General features: G+C 37.3%; 2 long non-coding RNA genes across 2 annotated transcripts in view; one reads left to right on the plus strand and one right to left on the minus strand.

Moving 5' to 3' along the window:
• The window catches only part of LOC307196581, a 283753-nt gene extending 266102 nt beyond the window's left edge, over window positions 1–17651 (plus strand). The window contains exon 3 of the long non-coding RNA XR_013831173.1: window positions 17075–17651. This is a non-coding gene — a long non-coding RNA (uncharacterized lncRNA). The remainder of the gene's footprint in view (window positions 1–17074) is intronic.
• Window positions 6028–19335, minus strand: part of LOC307196580 — a 124696-nt gene continuing 111388 nt past the window's right edge. Inside the window, exons 2-4 of the long non-coding RNA XR_013831172.1 lie at window positions 15305–15363; window positions 6817–6974; window positions 6028–6240 (exon numbers count right to left, since the gene is read on the minus strand). This is a non-coding gene — a long non-coding RNA (uncharacterized lncRNA). The remainder of the gene's footprint in view (window positions 6241–6816; window positions 6975–15304; window positions 15364–19335) is intronic.

Here is a 19335-nt window from a genome sequence, read left to right on the forward strand (position 1 = left end):
TTGAGGTTTTCTGTGTGTTAAAAATTTCCAGCATTTTTTCTCCTCAGTCTATCAGTTGATAATTGTGTTCTATTAAAATCTTCAACTCTGTGGATATATGAATTTCTCCTTGTAACAACTCTCTCAGGTGTGTGTGTGTGTGTATATACACACACACACATACATATATAAAGAGAGAGAGAGAGACATTATATATTTTAGTACAGGTGATGACTATTATATAATCTTGGTTAATTTATTTTTTTCATTATGTAATATCCTTTTTTATACCAATTAATGTGGGGTTTTGCCTTAATTTTTATTTTGTTGGGAATTCACCTTGTCTAAAATTGTCTGAATTTCTATATCAGCTTTTAAAATATATGATATACCTAATATTTCTTTTGATTGGTTATACTTGGTATATCTTCTTATATATTTTCATTTTTTGTCTTTCTGCACTATTTTGCTTTCAGTCACACTTAAAATAGCATACATGTTGACTTTTAAAAAATTCAATTTGATAGACTCTGCCTTTCAATAGTTGAGATTTATCTAGTCAAATTATTATAAATATATTTAAACTTATTTGTGCAATCTTATTTTATCTTTCCCTTTAACACTTTATATTCATTTATTTCTTTTTCTTTTTGAAGGCTTCCACTGGCTCAGTTGATGTTCATTATTCCACCTATTTATTATTTGAAATTTATATATTCTATTTCTAGTCTTTTAGTAGCTACTCTTAAATTATATATATACACACATATATACACAAAAGACATACGATATATGTATACATATACATCTTACAAAAGACATGTAATGTATATAAGGCATACATATTTATCTCAAGCATCTTCTCCTACACTCGTTCCCCCATATATACTAAAAAGCTCATAATACAGTTATTATTTTTGCTTAGTGTTCTTTAAAGAAGTTACTGTGTGTAAACTTTTATATATCCAAATATATTTTGTACATACAATATATACCTCTCTCTCTCTCTATATATATATATATATATATGCATATTTTAAAAGGTCTTTTATATTAACTTAAATTTTGACCCTTTTTGTACTCTTGATTCCTCCCTGCAGTCTCAGTTTTCTTCTTGAATAATATCTCTTCAGCCTGAAGCTCTTATTACATTTCTTAAAGTGCAGATCAGTTGGAAACAATTCTCTCAGTTTTTAATCTGAAAATGTCTTTAATTCACTCTCAGTTTTAAAGTATATCTTTACTGGGTTGAGAGAAATTTTCCTTTAGCACTTTAAAGATGTCATTCTATTTCTTCTGTCATCGGATGTTTCTGAAGAGAAGTTAATGATCATTCCTGGCATTGTTTCCCTACATATAGTGTGCCTTTTTTTATGACTGCTTTCAAGATTTTATCATCATTAAGTTTTAGCATTTTGACTCTGATGTGCTAAGTTTTGTTTTTCTTTGTACATTTCCTGCTTGGTGTTTGCTGAAATGTTCAGCCCTGTAGAATGATGTCTTTCATTGGCTTTGTAAAAATACTGGGCTCCTGTCTCCTCAAATATTTCTTCTGTCTTATTATCTTCTCTATTTCTGGGACTCCAATTACATGTATGTTTGGCCTTTTGATATTGTCCTGCATATCTCAGATATTCTGTTCCATTGATTTCACCCTTTTTTATTACTTCTACTAACCTGTCTTCAGGTTTACTTATCTTTCACTTTATATATTCTCTTTTGTGACCTCTTCTCTGGCTGGACTGCAGTTAACTCTATCAAATAACAGCATATATATTCAGAGAGGGAAGAAATTGGATGGTAGTTATCTTGGAGACAGGTTATCATAGTGAGCTCTGACCTCTAACCTCTAGTCTGTTGGCTGAACAGTGTCTCAAGGTGTATATGTTACCACACTGCCAATATCCTACCTGTCACTACCCCCAACACCACACTCATCACTACCCCTTATGCATCTGTGTTATAGCTGTTTTCTGTTGGGCTTCTTACCTTCTTGACCTTGGCAACTTAAGAACAGGCAAGTGCCTTGAGGGGGAAATCTGGCACCAAACATCAGGCACACTTCTCTGCACCTGCCTTTTTTAAAAATAGGGTCTTGATCGCTGAAGTCCTGACTACCTTGATAACACTGACTTCCAACTTTTGTCTTCATAGCCCTGTAAGATTGCCAAAATCTCCACTGGCTGTCTGCCATTTAATGGCACTGTAGGCAGAATTTGCAGTCTCTGGCCTAGAATCAAATGTCTGCAAATGTTACAAAGGGAAAAGCTGTGTGCAGAATGTTTGGGTTCAAATCTCAGAGATTCCCTTCTTTTGGGATAGGGGTTTTTCAAGTCCTGGTTCCATTAGCAGCTCTCTGGTGCATTTAAACATATATTTTTTTCATATCCCCTAGTTATTTTGAATGGGAATTGTCTGATACTAAGTCCTCCATGATAGGCAGGAGCCGAATTTCCCTGTTCCAATATTGACCTTTTTTCTCTATACATGCTACATAGCTTTTGTCTTGGAGCTTCTTTTCACTATCATCTCTCTTGTTCTGGATCCCCCCCTTTCCTGAATCCCATGCCTTCCTTTTTCTTAAGTTTCTTGGTTTGAGGAAGTACCATCCACAATAATTCCCTGAGAAGGGTGCTTGTAACATGGTATATTATTATATATATGTATATTGTTATATGTTTATATGCACATTATATGTATAGTATAACATATGTGTAATGTAACTTATGTATGATATACAATATGATATAGTATTTGAAAAATATTTGAGGAGAGTGGTCTTCCAGGTATCTGGAAATGTCTTCATTTTACAGTTGTTTTTTGAATATAGATTTATAGGTGGGTAACATGTTTTCCTCTAGTTTCTTCATTGTTTCTAGCTTCTGGGTTTGCTTTTGAGGAGTCAGGTATCATTCTGATTCCTGATCTTCTTATGTCACACATTTTTCTTTTTGGAAGCGCTTAGGATCTTCTGTTATCTTTACTGATCTGTAATATCATGGTGATGGGTCCTTGTGTGATGAGATTTTAATTGATAACTTTTTTGGATGTTCTTTAGAGACCTTAAATCTGGAGCTTTCTGATCATCAACTCCGAAATATTTTCTTCTTGATGTTTTCATAATTTCCTCTCCAACATTTCTCTTTTCTAAGACCTCTGTCATTTGGATATTGGCCCGCTTAGATTTGCTTACCTATTTTCTCATGTCTTAGCCTTTTTTTCCTTGTTTAATTTCTTCTAACAAGTTTGTTTTTCCTTCTAGCTGTTTTATGGATTTTTTAAAATTTTCAGCTAACATATATCCAGTTTCTAACAGTTCTTTCTTCTTCTCAGGATGTTTGTTCTCATAGCAGTTTATTATATCTTGGATTCCATATCTTCTGTCTCAGAGGAGGTTAATTACAGGTTTCTTTTTCAGGTTTTTCTCTAATATCTGTATTGTCTTTATGTTCTCTAAGTTTTTCTGTATTTTGTTTTATTTTTTAGCCTCTGTCATTCATGCTTAAAGTTTTCCTCAAACATCTATGATTCATCTTAAGCTACCCATTCATTTTAAGAAAAGAATTCTAAAAAGTTGATAGAAAACCTGTGGATTTTACTCTAGATGAAAAAATGACAAACCAGTGATTTCATTCAGGGACCACAAGGTGTCATTATTTATAGATCTTTCCTCATAAGATTTTTAATGTAGTTTATACAGGATTTTATGTTTGAAAGGGTTCTTTCACTTTATTTCTGTCTGTCATATTTCTTCAAATTTTTACTATTTATTTTAACTTGTATTTCTTGGATCAGTAAGGCAGTTGAACACCATTTCATGGTGTTTCATGGTGTATGTCTAATTTCTGAATAAACTTATTTTTCCTATAATTTTCTCTTGTCATTTTGATCTTTAACACTTAAGAACACTCTATGTCTTAAAGTTATTAACCTTGTGTATATATTGATACTTTCTTTCCATTTAATTTTCAACTGTGATTATGGTATATTTTAAAGTAAACAAATGTTTTAGTTTTGTCTTTACAGACTTTTCAATGTGATTCTTAGTAGTTTATGACCTGTAATCATGTTAAAAATTGTATTATCCATATCATATAATGAAAATGACTTCCTATATTTTCTCCTAGTGATTTTATTCTTTTATTTTTGTATATACTTTTTTTCTTTGTTGGGAGTTGCACATCTAACTTTATTTTTCCCCTCAAAATTAGCAGTTGTGTCAGTCAAATTAATTAAACAGTCCATCTATTCCCCAAGTGATTTGAAAAGCTACCTTCATTTTGTCATAAATTGACATGGACTTCATTTCACTGTTTTCTTTCTCTGTTCATGGTCCAGATCACACTGTTTTAATTACTGTAGTTTTATAATACATTTTTATATTCTTTCTCTTTTTTAACATAGTTTTTCTTATTTATTTGTATGCAAGGTTAACTTTTTAAAAAATTACTGACTCAAGTTTGATTTGAAATGGTGTATATTTAAAAGCAAATTAGAGAGCTGATATTTTAATAGGACCCATAATATAACATAGTTCCTTTTTATGTTTTCTGTTACCATGCTCTTATTATCTTTTATATACATATATATGTATATATATATATGTATATGTCATATAGTATCATGTCTTCTGCAAACAGTGACCATTTTACTTCTCCTTTTCAAATTTGGATTCATTTTATTTCTTTTTCTTCCCTGATTGCTGTAGCTAAGACTTAAAAAATGATGTTGAATAAAAGTGGCAAAAGTGGTTGTCTTGTTCCTGATCTTAGAGGAAATGCTTTTAGCTTTTCACTGTTGTGTATGATGTTAGCAGTTGGTTTGTCATATATGCCCTTTATTATGTTCAGGTAGGTTCTCTCTATGCCCACTTTCTGGAGAGTTTTTATCAGAAATCAGTGTTGAATTTTGTCAGAAGCTTTTTCTGCATCTATTGAGATGATCATATGGTTTTTATTCTTCAATTTGTTGATGTGGTGTATCACACTGATTGATTTGTGGATATTGAAAAATCCTTACACCCCTGGCATAAATCCCAGTTGATCATGGTGTATGATCCTATTAATGTATTGTTGGATTCAGTTTGCTGGTATTTTGTTGAAGATTTTTGCATCTATGTTCATCAGTGATATTTTTCTTTTTTGTGATATTTTTTTCTGGTTTGGCTATCAGGGTGATGGTGGCCTCATGGAATCAGTTTGGAAGTGTTCCTTCCTTTATAATTTTTTGGAATAGTTCCAGAAAGATAGGTTTTAACTCTTCTCTAAATGTTTGATAGAATTTGCCTGTGAAGCCATCTGGTTCTGGACTTTTGTTTTTTGGAAGTTTTTTAATCACAGCTTCAGCTTCATTACTTGTGATTGGTCTGTTCACATTTTCTTTTTCTTCCTGGTTCAATCTTGAAAGATTGTACCTTTCTAAGAATTTTTCCATTTCTTCTAGGTTGTTCATTCTATTGGCATAGAGTTGCTTGTAGTAGTCTCTTATGATGCTTTGTATTTCTGTGGTGTCTGTTGTAACTTCTTTTTCATATCTAATTTTATTGATTTGAGTCCTCTCCTTTTTTTCCTTGATGAGTCTGGCTAAAGGTTTATCAATTTTGTTTGTCTTTTCAAAGAACCAGCTTTTAGTTTCAGATCTTTTCTAGTGTTATATTCATCCCAGAAGTCTCTTAGACTGTCCTGGTTTCTTTTCTTTTTTCTTTATTCTGTTCTGCCATTGTGATTTCCACCAATCTGTCTTCCAGCTCACTTATCCCTTCTTCTGCCTCATTTATTCTGCTATTGATTCCTTCTAGTGTATTTTTCATTTCAGTTATTGTATAGTTCATCTCTGTTTGTTAGTTCTTTAAGTCTTCTGGCTCTTTGTTAAACATTTCTTAGATCTTCTCAGTCTGTGCCTCCATTCTTTTTCTGAGATCTTGGATCATCTTTACTGTCATTATTCTGAATTCTTTTTTCAGGCAGATTGCCTATCTCCACTTCCTTAGTTGCTGTTCTGGGGTTTTATCTTGTTCCTTCATCTGGAACATATTTCTTTGCCATCTCATTTTGTCTTTCTGTGTTTAGGGGCTCTGTTCCACAGGCTGCAGGACTGTAGTTTTTCTTGCTTCTGGTGTCTGCCCTCTGGTGGGTGAGGTTGGTGCAGGAGCTTGTGCAGGCTTCCTGATGGAAGGGGACTGGTGCCTGCCCACTGGTGGGTGGAGCTGGATCTTGTCCCTCTGGTGGGCAGGGCCAGGTCAAGTGGCATGTCTAGAAGTGGCTGTGAGCCCAGAAAGACTTTAGGCAGCCTGTCTGTTGATATGTGGGGCTGTGTTCCAACCCTGCTGCTTGTTTACTCTGAGGCCTCCCAGCACTGGAGTCTGCAGGCTATTGGATGGGGCCAGGTCTTGGTGCCAAAATGGCAACCTCTGGGAGAGCACACACCAAGGAATATTCCCTAGGCCCTCCATCACCAGTGCCCTTACCCCCACAGTGAGCTACAGCCGACCCCCACCTCCCCAGGAGACCCCCCCCCCAAGACCCACAGGTAGGTCTGGCCCAGGCTCCTATGGAGTCACTGTTTTTCCCTGAGTCTCAGTGCACATGAAGGCTTGTGTGTGCCCTTCAAGAGTGAAGTCTCTGTTTCCTCCTGTCCTGTTGAGCTCCTGCATTCAAAGCCAAATGCTCTGGGGGCTCCTCCTCCTGATACCAGACCCCCAGGCTGGGGAGCCTGATGTGAGGCTCAGAACTGTCATTCCTGTGGGAGCCCTGTGCTATATAATTTTTTTCCAGTTTGTGGGTCACCCAATCAATAGGTATGGGATTTAATTTATATTGTGAAAGCACCCTTCCTTACCATCTTGTTGTAGCTTCTTCTTTGTCTTTGGATGTAGAATATCTTTTTTGGTAGGTTCCAGTCTTTTTTTGTCAATGGTTGTTCAGCAGTTAGTTGTGATTTTGGTGTTTTCATGAAAGGAGGCGAGCTCAAGTCCTTCTACTCCACCATCTTGTCTCCTATGGTATATTAAATAATGTATTGAAGACAGAGGACTATTTGGCTTGCAGAATGTTTACATTAGCTTTACAAAATAAGCTGATATCATGGGAATAAAAGATGCCAAATATCAAACCCAACTTAAAAGACTGATTTTTCATAAATTTTACACAGTTATCCCTTGGTCTGTGGGGGACTGGTTCCAGGACCCCCTTGGATAAGAAAATCTATGGATGCTCAAGTCCCTTATGTAAAATGACTTAATACAATCAGCCTTCCATATCCGTGGATGCAGAACCCTGTGGATAAGGAGAATGAACTATATATAGGCACAGGTATAAAACGTTACAGATCCTTAAATGGATATGTCCCTCTTCAGATGGCAACATCAAGAATCACAACCTCTGTTGGCTCATCCCTCTTCTCATCACCACAGCAACCCACAACTCATAATAAGCAGTGAAAAGTATTACTAGGGGAGATGGAGACCAGCAACATGTGCCCCTTATTTGCAGATGCTTTTCCTCAGGGGAATGATCTTTTGATTTTGGCTTACCCTAAAGTATCTTAGTATACTCTGATATGCAGATACATCTAGTCAGAACTTGAAAATTTTCATTTGGATCATAGGCAGAGTCAAAGTTGAGTATCAAGAATGCTACTCAGGGCTTCTCTGGTGGCACAGTGGTTAAGAATCCTCCTGCCAATGCAGGGGACATGGGTTCAATCCCCGGTCTGGGAAGATCCCACATGCCATGGAGCAACTAAGCCTGTGCACCACAACTACTGAAGCCTGCATGCTCTAGGGCCCGCATGCTAAAACTACTGAGCCTGTGTGCTTCAACTACTGAAGCCAGCACACCTAGAGCCTGTGCTCTGCAACAAGAGGAGCCACCACAGTGACAAGCCCACACACCGCAATGCAACTAGAGAAAGCCTGCACGTAGCAAAAGGACCCAACGCAGCCAAAAATAAATACATAAACAAAACAAGAATGCTACTCAGACTTCTAGGTATGATTTCCCTAGTAGACCCTCAATTAATAAAGGAAATACCAAGCTTACATAGACCTTTCTTTTTTTTTTAATAGACGCTATTTTTTAAGAGCAGTTTTATGTTCACAGCAAAATTGTGAGGAAGGTAGAGATTTCCCACATACCCCATCCCCAAACATGGATTGCCTCTCCCATTATCAGCATCTCGCACCAGAGTGAAATTTCTGTTGCAATTGATGAACCTACAGTGACACATCATTATCAGTCATTGTTCATAGTTTACATTAGGATTCACTCTTGGTGTTGTATATCCCATGAGTTTTGAAAAATATGTAATGACATGGATCCATCATTATACTATCATATAGAGTCGTTTCATTGGCCCCCAAATCCTCTGTGCTGTGCATAGACCCTTCTTGATAAATACTGAGCAGATTTTAACTTCCAACTCTGATATATTCTAATCACACAGTAAGAAAATCAAATGTTTTGAACTAAAAGGGAATATAAGTTAGTTATCAATCTGGAGCATATTAACTATAACAGATGGATATCTATCCAAAAAGCAAAAGATACAACACAAGAAGCAAAGGGAGAGAGGAGTTCAGGGCAAACACGAAAAAGAGGAGGGATGTATGCTGTAAGAATCGGCCTCAGCACTGAGTACCAGGGTGCTCACCTCAATTCCTTCTGAGAATCCATCTTTTAAGCCTCTGCAGAGACTCCACAGAATACCGCCATCACTCTAATTATGGAATCTCACCCAGAATTCCTTACAGTGAATATGAAACTGATCAACCCCCTTCTGCTGTCTACTTACAAGCAAACCCACAGCTGTATGTCTCAGGCTATGTATGCATAGCTCAGGGTTCTGGCTTGCAAAGGTTATTTCCGAGCTTTCATTTACATTTCCTTTTCACCAAATTCTTTTAAAAGAAAGTATTTAGATGGAGTTTTTGTTGTTGTTAGGTTTTGTTTTTTCTATTTTTGTTGTTGTTTTATTTTTCAGCAGAGCTGTTGCATAACACAATTGGTTTTTCATGCTTTATAGGAAAGCAGGCCACCTTCCTTCATAAAGGGTGAGGGCACTGATGTGCCTTCCAATCACTTGATTCTATTGTTCTAAGCCGTCCTTTCACTGTTTTTGGCAGGCTCAGGCTTCTGTGCTACTATGGCCTTATTTTATTATTGTTTGGAGGGGAGTGCAGTGTGATTATCCATTCTTCCTTCAGGCAGAGCAAGCCATCTGGAATGTTTATTAAGCCCGCCGGCTGATCAGGAGGCTAGAACTCTGGTGATATACATGAACGTGGGTTGTTCTACATCATCACAGCTTTGTTCCTCTGATGATGCAGCACACAGAGAGGGCCCCGCTAATGGATTTAGAGCACTTCACAGTGGAGGTGCCATGGGCTGAATGGGGAAAGATATATTTTTGGCCTCTGGGTAATTGACTGGAGGATGGTAGAAAAATGTTTAATGTAAAGCAAGAAGGCTTTAAAACTTTTAAATGTTTAATTTGGGGTGGTAGAAGGGCAGGTGATCAGCAAGAGGTTTGAGGAGCGGCCTTTGAAGCCCAAATCTTTGTGATGAGGTCATGCCCCCCTAAGCTCGTATGTCGCTCTGTGTAAAAAGATCAGTTGAGCTTGTCCAAAAATAAAATGCTACTATTCTAATTTTAAAATTTAGGCATTTCCTGGCCCACACTAAGCAGTACTTATACTTCTTTCCTTTTAGTAGTGTCACTGCAAAGAAAGAGGAACATTTTTCCTTTTGCTATAAATTTTGGTCTGTAATTGTTGAACATATTTTTTGCAGGAAGGCAAAGTTTGTCTCTTCCTGCTTTCGCTGTTTGTAAAAATGAGTGTTTGTGGAGCTGCAACGAATAATTTATAATGAGGATTTGGGTTTCTTTTTCAGTTTAATTTGGGTTTTACACTGAGTCAACTTTTCAGTCAATTATAGAACTATGATTAGTTACCAGTCACTTAAATAAGCACCTTTTAAAAATAGACCTATAAAAATGATACAGGGACTAACCACTGATGTGAGAAATCTCATGCAGGGCCACCGGAACCATAATAAGAGGAAGAAAAGATGGTTGAGCATATAAAACCTGTGTTTGGCTAAATCACAAGATATGCTAGTTACCTAACCTCCTGCGTAAAGCTGCCCTGAGCCAGTTTATTTCAGTGCCCAGGATATGCTACCAATAGATCCTTTAGTAAACCCTTGACAAGAGAAATGAGTAATTTACCTTTATATGAAGATGAATGTATCAGGTTGAGGAGCTCCATGTAAAACATCTTGTCCGATTTTATAGTTTGTGTCTATTAATCTAGATATAGGCAAATGTATGTTTAAAGTTGAGCATATCAACAGAGATGTGGTTATATATATTGCATGTATGTGTGAGTATATATTTATCTATATATATACTCAGAGAAAATAGATATATCTATTTATATTCACATCCTTATGTTTTTCTCTACACATTAGTGACATCTAATCCACTTCACCAAAAGTCGGAGCTAAACTGATATTACAGATGGAGCTAATCCTTTCAGACACATACGTCTCTGTATCAGTGGTCTATTGTCACAGTAATGATTCACAATAACTACTGCTCCCCAAATGATGTGGCTTCATATAGTAACCATTTACTATTGCTCATGAGGCTATGGGTTAGGCCACCGGGCCATACTGGTCCGGCACTGCTCATGCATGCATCTGAGTTAAGCTGCAAGTCAGCGAGGTAGCTTTGCAGTCTTAGCTGGTTCTGTCCCACAGCTGGAGCCTCACCTAGGAAAACTTGGCTAACTTGTTCTACTTCTCATGTTCTCTCCTCCTGCAGGCTAGACTGGGCTTTTTTACAGCGACATAGAGAGAGAGAGAGAACAAGGCTTCCTGAGGCCTAGGTTCTGAATTGGCATGTTGTCACTCCTGCCATATTCTATTGGCCAAATCAAGTCACAAAGCCAGTCCAGGTTCCCAGTGGTAGGTAGACTCCACTTCATGATAGGTAGAGCTGCAAAGTCATCTTACAAATGATGTGGAGATCAGAAGGGTGAAGCTAGCTCATACCTCCCTGCAGCTCAGTTTGTGGAATGTCAGGACACATTCCTGTCAGGAGAATGCTTGCGTTCTTTTCTATCACCGTTTCTAACATACTTAACTCTGTGCCTTCTAAAATTAAACAATGCTGTACAAATGTTTGCCCCTGAGCCCCAATAAACCATCTACAAATTGCAAATATCAGTGTTCTCAAAATAAGATCCAATATATATAATGACTGTTGACCATAATCTTGGTCCTGTCTATACTAAGCAGAACGTGAAGATTCACCAGTTGAGATTATTTTACATACTGTGCCCAGAAAGTCTGGAAAATGTCATAAGTTCAGCCCTCTTCTTAAGAATTTCTTAAACTAATTAGGCTTCTACTTAAAACTCTCGGGAATAATATTTTGGTTCCACTTATAACCTCTCTCTGCCCCAGTGTCTTCATCTATAAATGTAGTGTATCAGAATGTGATTTCAAGGAGTTAAGCCTTTTCATGCTAAAATTCCATTATTTTCTTATAAAAATGGAGACACTTCTATATGAAGTCATTTTCTAGATTTTTCTAGGCTTCTCTAACTGTGCCCACCAATCTTCCACCTCCATGTAGTATGTAGAAGAGCACTGATTAGGAATATTAGGCAGTTTTTAATATCAGGAATATTAAAAACAAACAAGTAAACAACCTCAAAGTTGTTTGAAATTTGATGTGATGGCAGCTCACCAATTATCCAATTAACATGAAAACCTGTCTATCTGTTTCATACTCAGAGGTGAAGCTCAGACAGCTTTCAGTTTATTTCAACCGGAAAAAAAAAACTGTTTAATGTCAGCTTAGTTTTCTGGAGCAGTGCTCATGTGGCCTACCTACTCTTTACCTCTCCGAATTTCTGCTCTTGATTTTCTTTTCTTGTGTATAGTGTGGATCAAGTATTTATTCAATGCTTTGACGTCATGCACTAAGCCAGGTGGACAAGAATCCACTTGTCTTTTGTGCCTACTTATTTTACATAGAAGAGACTCCTGGGAATATGGGAACTTAGAAAGATAGTGGATAGTTAGGCAGACAGACAGACTTGGGTAGAGGTCCAGATGGAGGCTAGATCACAGGGAGAATTAACGGGACCAATGAGACCCTGTATCGTAAGCAAAGATAAAGTCTGATAATTTCTCAATGGAAAAATCTCCAAAATTAAAAGATGTAATATGTCACACCTCAATCAAACCCTGCTGTGGTACCCTACCCTCCCTCCTCCAATCCAAACAAACCTACAAAGGGCCAGTTTGATCCTGACTCTGTGAGTGTGAAGATGGAACTCACTCACTGGTCCTTCAAGTTCCACTGCCTTCAGAGGCAAGCACACAAGTGCCAGTGCCCTGGTCTCGTGCCTGGCACTGGCTCTCACTCCACTGGCAAGGTAGTGAGGAGGTTTCTACTGCAGCCAGCACCTCAGTGATAAAGGGAACAAGGCTTCAACTTGGAGCAGGACTTCTTGGGGCACTTTCTGAACCTAAGTTCTGTGGAGTCTCGGCTGAGATCATTGTAGCAAGGATGGAAAATTAGGGCAGATCAGTGGACATAGGTAAGTCACCCTGGAATTGGGAAATATTTGGGAAGAAGAACTCTGTAAATTTAGTTTTTCTGCAGAAACGAGATTGGTATTGGGGCATCAAGGTTTGAGTAATAGTGTTAACGAGACTGCATTTCTATTCAGCAGCTTTTAAACCCTGAGACTTTTGTTTTACCTGAATTTCAATCTCATTTGATTTTGTGAGGTATTACTTCCACTTTACAAGTGAAGAAACAGAGGCTCAGAGAGGTTAGGTGACTTGTCCAAGCCACATGGTTGAGACTTAAGGCCAGTTCTCTGTGATTCTGAAGCTGAACCCTCTCTGCTACCCCACAGAGCAGCAGACTCTTCTTCCCTCTGCTTTGGGAGTTATTTCTGTTGAGTTGATTCTGAGTCACTCGCCTAGTGTCAGTCCTAGTGTTCCCTTCATCAGTGTTTGTCTAGCACTAATTCACCTACATTTTGAACCTTGAGAACCAAAATATATTAACAACTGAATTAGGAACAATGCTTGAAACTTTGCTTCCTAGTTTGTAATAAGTGAATATTGGTCTCCATAATCTATAATGTCATTTCTGACATTTTTTATATTATGAACATTTTTGGACTTTTCCATTGGTAATAAAACCAGCCAGTTGCCAACATATCCTTAGATATTTAACTTTCATTTCCGTAAGGTCTAAAACATCCATTCAGAACCACCATTGGAAGAGTCTAGGATCACAGCCTGGCAGATTCTCTCCCCTTAATCTATCCTACCTGATAACCTATTATTGACCAAACATAGTGCTAAATACATAAAGCATATTCCTGTTCTAAGCAAGATTACTACTCTCACTATATACACGGTAATGCAAGTAGCACTGGGTTTGATTGAATGTTCATGTTACCCACTGCTGAACTAAATACTGTAACTCTTCTGAGATAGAAGGTCTTTAGAAACTAGAATAGTAATCAAAGGCTTCAAGGCAGTTGGGAGGGGTTAGACTTAAGTGAACCCTGAAGGGTGGATAGGTATTGAAGGGAAGACAATTATAGAGGATTTTCTGACATGGATAACAATTCTGGCGGATTTAGGAATGGTGAAAATTGGAAACCCTGAAGGATAGTGGTATATATTAAAGGGAAGGGGCCAAAGCTAGTGTACTTCTTGGTGAAAAGACATGGAATAAGGGGTAAGAAGATGTTCCTTGAGGGTAGGTTTTATGTCTACATGACAGCCACTTAATATTTCATTCACAAAGAAAAGGTTTTCAGTCTATGTAAGTTAAAGGGATTGCTTGCTATCTTCCAAAACATGAAGAGTTTGTACAGACTCCAACAATGAATTGTCTAACATCTCCACAGTGGGAAAGCAAGGATGGGGTGAGAAAATGCGAGGCAGGAGAGAAGCCCTGAGAGACAGAGCCTTGGTCCATATGGGATCCATGACTTAATGTACTAATTCACTAATATTTTTGCTTCTAGGAGTCCAGAATTTAAGAAGAAATACTATTGACTAGATGCCTATTAACTAGAGATCCTTGTGACTTTGTAAGGCTCTGAAAAATAATAGCAGGTGTAGGCTCTACTTTTTAAAAGGTATACCTATAGGCTAGAAGTTGAAACATGGTTAAAGCACCAGAATCTTACATCCTACCATTACTGAGAGGAGGTCAACGATTTCTCTCCTGAACATCTCCCTATTTCCCACTCCCTTTCATTTGTACCCTCTTTAATACTTCCTAAGCATTTATGCTGTATACATGTGGAGCTGCACTGAAAAATTAGGAAGATGCTGACTTCTTTTATAGGAGTAGTTAACCGCCAGAGTGTTAGGTTTCCCCTGCTAATCCCTACAGGTAAGAAAGATTTGGTGGAGTAGTCCACGTTCTATTTCAAGGGCTGACAGATAAATAACATTGCTCACAATTTGTTTGGGACAACAGGGCATCTGCTTGCTGGTTAGATTAATCCCCCCAGGTGTGTCTTCCCTCTGTCTATAGGATTTAATCCAGATCATGTTTTCTATGTAAACTGGCTATTAAGCAAAGAATTAGATCTAATAATTCATAACCTCTTCACTAAGAATTATGAGAAGTTTCCTCTGGCTTTAGAGAGTGTTTGTCAAGATTGGAAAAATCTCTCTTGGAGCATTTCTAAATAGTTGCATTGGAAATTGCCCCTGTAACAGATGAGCCCATCTCTTTTAATCTACATTAATAAACCACAAAGCAAGGGAGTTGGGTAGAGGGGCATTTTCATCCAGGAAGGAAGCCTGGGAGTACAAGACATGGATTTGTTGGATATCGTGGTAATTGCTTATGCACTGTCCTGCAGTTGACAAGTCTGTTTCTTTTTTAAAAGTAAATACAATATTTAAAAAAGTAAAACTCAGAAAAGACCAGGATCTGGATTGAATTTGACCTCCTAGAAGCATGATAGGGTATGGTAGCAATCCTACGGTGGCAGGTCTAAGATAAGCAATGTTGCTGAGTAACTGAGCAGAGTATACCAATGTGAATTATTTCAAAGTATCCAAAAACCGTCAGTCCTAAACAAGACTGAGGATGCACCTATATTTGGGGATCCTTCTAAGCTTCTCAAGGAGCAAGCCCAAATTACTGAGTAAACCTGAGAATCACATTTCAGTGAAGCCTAAAACTCAAATTTCATCGAGAAGCAACCTCTGTTAAGAAATGGAACTGTGGTCAAGATAGAAAATACGAGGCTGGCATGCCTTACCTTAGCCTAGGCATCCACAGGATCGACAGTCCTACCTCCTCTTCAGATCAACCATGAAGCTGCAGAGATCAAAACAAAACAAAATCACATTTCTGTTCCCTTTACAGGCAAATAAAATCCAAAAGATATGAATCTTTGAATGGATTCTGTAGTCATAAATAGACTTCAGGGTGAGCTGCCTATATTTCCACTCACTGTTGAATCCTATCTGCTATGAAAAATTTTCACTGTCTCCAAGTCATCATGAAAACATTCTCAGCTAATTGAGACATTCCCAAACAATTAAGATAACCAGATGCGTCTGTTATTTGTAATTACCTGAACATGCATTCCTTTCTCTGAGAATAGTTCCATTTTTTGAGCCTTTTGAACTACTCCAGATAATGAAAATGAAGATTACTGTGTGTGCATTTTTCACTCGGCCTAATTTTGACGTAGAATTACCTCTTTGCAAAATTAAGCAGCAAAACTGGAAACGTGTGTGCAAAAAGAACTTTTTTCATTTTGCCTGGTGCCAAAATAATACGTTTTCTCCCCATACAAATTGTATTTCTGACAATTTCTAATACTTAAGGTAATGCATGTTTAAATGTAAAAGATGGACTCCAATAGGTAAGGAAAAAATAAACAATTTATAGTTACCACTCATGACCTGCCACATTTAATCTTTTAGATTCATGATGGGTCTGCAGTACTGTTTACAGTTCTTGGCATGTAGTAGATGTAGTAGGGTTTCCATATGTGGTAGCTACCACCATAACTACAATTCTTTCTACTGTTACCAATACTACCATCCCTACTCTTCCTGATAATAATATACAATTTCTTCAAATGGAGATCTTCATTAGTGATTTGGGGTTTTGTTAAAATATTTTGTTATTGATTTGTCTAATTATACAGAGAATTGATCAGAATAATTCAGCACTTTCTTCCAACAATAGTCCTAATATATTTTCCCTTCTCCCATTATGCAGATTCTTATAAGATTTCCAGATACAATTCAAATTCTACCTCCGTCTTCTTTCAACTTTATAACATTAGCCTTCACTATTTATTTATAAATTACTTTTATATCTCTTTTTAACTTTTTTCATAGCTGTCTTGAGCAACTATTTAGCTTGCATTGTAATTTACATTTTTGTATGCCCAATCTGAAGACAAGGCTTGCCTTATCCTTGTTTTCATTTTTTACCTACTACTCTAGTCCTCGCACATGGTAGTTGCTCAATAAATATTTGATTTGCTTTTATTTGAAAAGATCTTATGCCTTTCTGATATACTCATTCCCTCCAGCAAATACTGTCTTCCAGTGTTAATTTTGTATTCTCAATTGTTGGGACATTATAATCCACCTATAAGATAAACGAAAGTCTTTTCTCTTGCCCTGGACAGTGGAGCTGGTATCACTCTAAGTCGCTCTATGAAGGCAAAGTTTCCTACTTAGAAGATCAACATGGGGGAAATGTCTCTAGAGGTGGACAATGACATCAGGAGACCAGAGGTGGGAGAAAGGAACAGGGCAAAAAAGTGAAGAAGAAGGAGAAGGTTTAGGAGGAAGAAGAGGAAGAGAGGTGGGGAAACAGCAAGAGGAAGAAGGAAGAGAAGGAGAAGGAAGAAGAGAAGGGGGAGGAGTAGAAAAGCAATCATTTTCCCTATAAATCACATTTGTTAATAGTGAATATTGATATCATGTTAAAAGTGGAAGATGAGTGATATTCATGCAGCAGTTGCTAAATACTTTCCACTTTTTTTTTTTTTTTTTTTTGGCAGTACACGGGCCTCTCACTGTTGTGGCCTCTCCTGTTCCAGAGCACAGGCCCCGGACCCGCAGGCTCAGCGGCCATGGCTCACGGGCCCAGCCACTCCGTCGCATGTGGGGTCTTCCCGGACCGGGGCACGAACCCGTGTCCCCTGCATCGGCAGGCGGACTCTCAACCACTGCACCACCAGGGAAGCCCAATATTTTCCACTTTTGATGAGTACTTCTGAGCTAGTGTAGAATGCTCTTTATTCTTATGCAAGAATCATTCATCCTAATGATTTACAGCTTCATCAAATCCCTGGACCTAGAGTACAATCACCATCAAAGAATAAGAACTACTGGTCAACTTTTCCAAAACCAAACTCATTATTTTTGTTAACTGTCCCTCTTATATTTACTTGGCTAAAACTGTGGGACATTTATTGTTTTGAGAAAAGAGTAGAAATTGCAACCCTGCATATTTTATTTCAAATCTTTCTTTGTTCTGCTACTTAGTACTTGTATGACTTTGGACAAGTAATTTATTCCTTTGGAATATAATTTTCTAGTTTTAGAATGAGAAGAGTAAGAAATTATGTATGTACAATGGGCATTCCATCAATCTTAAATTTTACTACTAAAACCTTTATCCATTAAAAAACTCTTATATAGTAGTTGAATAAAGAAAACTTTCGGAGGAAAAAATTGTTATAATCTTTCATCGTTGTCTTAAATTATTATTATATTTTAATTATGTGCAAACATGCTTATAATTCATATATTGTAAAAATCTAAACAAAGCTTCATATTATACATTAAATTAATTAAACAAGGAGGCCATTAGACTCTAATGCCACGGTGACCTCCATAAGCAAACCAAAATCCCAACCTGTAAATGCCTCCAAGGTACCAAATGAAAACACTAAGGACAACCAATCACAAACAGCCAACTAGACTTTAAGCAATAGCCAATCAAATAATTTCCTTTCTTTGCTACAGTTTCTCTATATAAGTAAGTCTTTCCCTTGACTCCTGTTAGTGGAGGGTTCCTAAGAACTTCTGATTTGGCACTACCCGAGTCCAATCAATAAATGCTCAAATCAAGGGACTAATCTCCAAAATATACAAACAGCTCATGCAGCTCAATATCAAAAAAACAAACAACTCAATCCAAAAATGGGCAGAAGATCTAAATAGACATTTCTCCAAAGAAGACATGCAGATGGCCAAGAGGCACATGAAAAGCTGCTCAACATCACTAATTATTAGAGAAATGCAACTCAAAACTACAATGAGGTATCACCTCACACCAGTCAGAATGGCCATTATCAAAAAATCTACCAACAACAAGTGCTGGAGAGGGTGTGGAGAAAAGGGAATCCTCTTGCACTGGTGGTGGCAATGTAAATTGATACGAGCCACTATGGAGAACAGAATGGAGGTTCCTTAAAAAACTAAAAATAGAATTACCATATGACCCAGCAATCCCACTATGGGGCATATACCCAGAGAAAACCATAATTCAAAAAGACACATGCACCCCAATGTTCACTGCAGCACTATTTACAATAGCTAGGTCATGGAAGCAACCTAAATGCCCATCGACAGATGAATGGATAAAGAATATGTGGCACATATATACAATGGAATATTACTAAGCCATAAAAAGGAATGAAATTGGGTCATATGTAGAGACATAGATAGACCTAGAGACTGTCATATAGAGTGAAGTCAGAAAGAGAAAAACAAATATCGTATATTAACGCATATTTCTGGAAGCCAGAAAAACAGTACAGATGAACCTGTTTGCAAGGCAGAAATAAAGATACAGACGTAGAGAAGAACCATATGGACAGCAAGGGGGGAAGGGGGAGTGGGATGAATTGGGAGATTGGGATTGACATATATACACTAGTATGTATAAAACAGAAACTAATGAGAACCTTCCATATAGCACAGCAAACTCCACTTAATGCTCTGTGGTGACCTAAATGGGAAGGAAATTCCAAAAAGAGGGGCTATATGTATACATATAGCTGATTCACTTTGCTGTACAGCAGAAACTAACACAAAGTTGTAAAGCAACTATACCCCAATAAAAAAATAATATCTGAGAAAAAAATACTCAAACTCTTAAAAAATTTAATATTCTCAGTTTATCTTTTAACATATACAAATAAAACTATGTAGCTAAAACTATTCAAATAATTTGACATGGCAGATGATATGTTGTTTTGCTGAACTAAATGATCTATGTGGGTTCAATTGTAACATACACACACACACACAC

This window comes from Stenella coeruleoalba (genome assembly GCF_951394435.1).
Source record: "Stenella coeruleoalba genome assembly, chromosome: 13".
Taxonomy (NCBI): Eukaryota; Metazoa; Chordata; class Mammalia; order Artiodactyla; family Delphinidae; genus Stenella; species Stenella coeruleoalba.